Source organism: Coffea eugenioides, chromosome 7 (assembly GCF_003713205.1).
Source record: "Coffea eugenioides isolate CCC68of chromosome 7, Ceug_1.0, whole genome shotgun sequence".
Lineage (NCBI taxonomy): Eukaryota > Viridiplantae > Streptophyta > Magnoliopsida > Gentianales > Rubiaceae > Coffea > Coffea eugenioides.
The window spans coordinates 29,255,852-29,259,045 of record NC_040041.1 but is presented as its reverse complement, the minus strand read 5'-3'; positions in this window follow the sequence as shown (position 1 = coordinate 29,259,045).

Here is a 3,194-nt window from a genome sequence, read left to right as displayed (position 1 = left end):
AATTGAAAATCATGGGACTGGCCCGAACAAAATTTAAAATCATGGGACTGGCCCGAACAAAGTTTAAAATCATGGGACTGACCCGAATAAAATTTAGAATCATGAGACTGACCCGAACAAGCTTTAAATCGTGGGACTGACTCGAATAAGCTTTAAAATCCTGGGACTGACCCGAATAAGCTTTAAATCATGGGACTGACCCGAACAAGCTTTAAATCATGGGACTGACCCGAATAATCTTTAAATCATGGAACTGACCCGAATAAAGTTTAAAATCATGGGACTGACCCGAATAAGCTTTAAAATCATGGACTGACCCGAACAAGAGATTTAAAATCATGGGACTGACCCGAATAAGCTTTAAAATCATGGGACTGACCCGAACAAGAGATTTAAAATCATGGGACTGACCCGAATAAAATTTAAAATCATGACATGCCAATATACTTACCTGAAAAGTGCTCAAAGCTTTGCCCCAGTAGAGGTTAAATCTTTGTATCTGAGCCTATAGTTGGTTCTGCATTGCTATGTTGTTGCACCTTTTGAGCAAATTTGCTTGTGACATTTCCGATCCATCTTTGTTCACTAGGGAATTTTTTCCGATACTTGCCCCAGTGCGAAGTGTGACTGTTTTCACGCGTGAAATTTTCCTGCAAAAGAGAAAAGAAAAAGAAAAGTGCCACCATCATTCGAGTCGTTTGCCCTCAAGAATCGTGTGAACATGAGTCTTTGGATGCCTTCGCCAACTTTTGCTGCGGCATCTGACTTAGTTGGATTTTTCGCTTCCAAACGTCTTTGTTTTTCTCAAACTGACCGGATACGCCTTTTGCCATATTGTGAGGCCTGCGTAACTGGCTTTGCTGGCCCTTAACCCTTTTCAAGAGATGATTGCATCCAAGTATGCTTCGAATAAACCACGGGGGTTGTTATTCACCAAAATTCAATGACCCAAGAATGATGCATGCAAGGTAGCTTCACATGTCATACATGAATGAATGTGCAAAAGAATGCCAAAACACAACCAATTGTGCTTAATCCTACAAAATGCCATGAATACAAGCAATTGAGGAAAAGTGGTTTCTATGAGAATGTATTTGCAAAAGAATATTTTTACAAAGTGACACAGTTTTGGCCAACGGATGTTATATTCGAATCCCTGGATATCCTTGTTCTGGAATTCAATATTGACGGAAGTATCACAAACATGAGGAAAAGTCTAAATGAACCAGGTCATCAGCTGTTCCTTCTCGTGCTCATTTACTGCAAAACCTACCTTAGCGCCCTTCCGGTTTTCACTAAGGTCACCCCCAACCACCTTTTGTTTTGTTTTGTTTTTCTTTTCTTTCCTTCTTTTTCCCCCTTTCTTTTTGAGGTGCTCTTTCGGGTTTTCATCTAAAGAACGATGGAAAAACTCGACCATGATCGACTCAGGAATGTGAGTTGAAGATTGCTGGCATCAGTAAAATGCGCTTCCCTTATAAGCTTAAGCGAAGGCATTATGGACATCACTCGCCAGTTGATTAGCAAACTTCCCAACAGAAATACAGCAAGTGACGAAAGCCAGGACTTTGGGTTTCTGTAATGAGGTCAGGTGGGGTGTTTTCAAGAAAAGTTGAGGCTTGAAAACAAACTTTTAATGAGAGGTGTGAAATAACCTGAGATTGCATCATTTTGAGATTATCTCCAATTTTTGAACGAAACCGAGAAAAATTTGCCCCAGTTTGATTGAATTTCTCTCTTTGCATTTTTCATTGCAATTCCTCACTTTTGCATTTTCCTTTTAAGGCTAAATTTGCCCCAGTGTGATGAATTGATCAGTGGAATTAAACCCGGGCCTACCTTAGTTGGTGGTACAAAATCCAAGCTCAACGTGAACCTTGCGATGTTGGCGGCACCAAATCCAGGCCCAACGTGACATTGTGAAGTTGGCGGCACTAAATCCAGGCCCAACGTGATAAAGTGATGTTGGCGACACCAAATCCAGGCCCAACGTGACATTGTGAAGTTGGCGGCACTAAATCCAGGCCCAACGTGATAAAGTGATGTTGGCGGCACCAAGTCCAGACCCAACGTGATGAAGTGATGTTGGCGGCACCAAGTCCAAGCCCAACGTGATCTTTGTGAAGTTGGCGGCACTAAATCCAGGCCCAACGTGAACTTTGCGATGTTGGCGGCACCAAGTCCAGGCCCAACGTGAACTTTGCGATGTTGGCGGCATCAAGTCCAGGCCCAACGTGATCTTGTGAATGGTCAGTGGGATAAGACCCAGTCCTGCCATCCAATTAGTCAAGAAATTGGATTTGATTTGTCAAGATACAAGAAATTAAATTTGATTTACCAAGTAACAAGAATTTGAACTTGATTTTTGATTTTTGACTTTTGAATTTTTCTGATTTTTCGAGAGAATCTTTCCGAAGATAATTTGCCCCCAGCGTAGGGCCCTTTTCCCTTCTTTCTTCTCTTTCTTCGGCATCGGCCTTCCACATCACCAGATACTCTTTCATCGATTTCAACTTTGAATACCTGCACAGGGGGCTTACATGCACTCAAATTTGCATGAAAAGGGCAACGTGATTGATTTGAAAAATGCATTATTTGATTCTTGGACGAAATCCTCAATTGGACTACACAAATATTTGCCCCTGTGTGGGCTTATTCTCACGAAATCTCATAAACAAAATTTTGCCCCAGTATGGGCCATTTAATTACAAAAACTTGTTTGGATGACTTTCCGTTTATTTGAACACTGTAAGAAACTATGTTTCTAGAAAGAAAATTTCATGATGAATTTCTTGAAGTAATACCAAATTACAGGAGATTTCTTCCTCACTTTTAGCATCTGTGTTTTGGGTAATGGGTCACCATTTCCAGTTGGCTCATTTTCAGGACCAATCAAGTGACTTTATTTCTGATTTTGAGGTGGCTAAGGAAAATGAGAGGTCAAGATTTGTCCTATTCTTGTGCCCAAATTGTATGTAATCACATCTTAGTGAAAGCAAATAGTTTGTCACCCTTATTTCTTAAGAAAACTTAGTCAACGTATAAGCTTTAAGCTTGTAACAAATGGGTAGAAACGATAGCTAAACATGCGAAAACTGGTTATACCCTTATGATCACAAATGATTGATGGATTTTCTTATGAGCATAATCCTCACTTTGGGTTGCCATGAAGGATAAGTCAGCGATGGACTTTA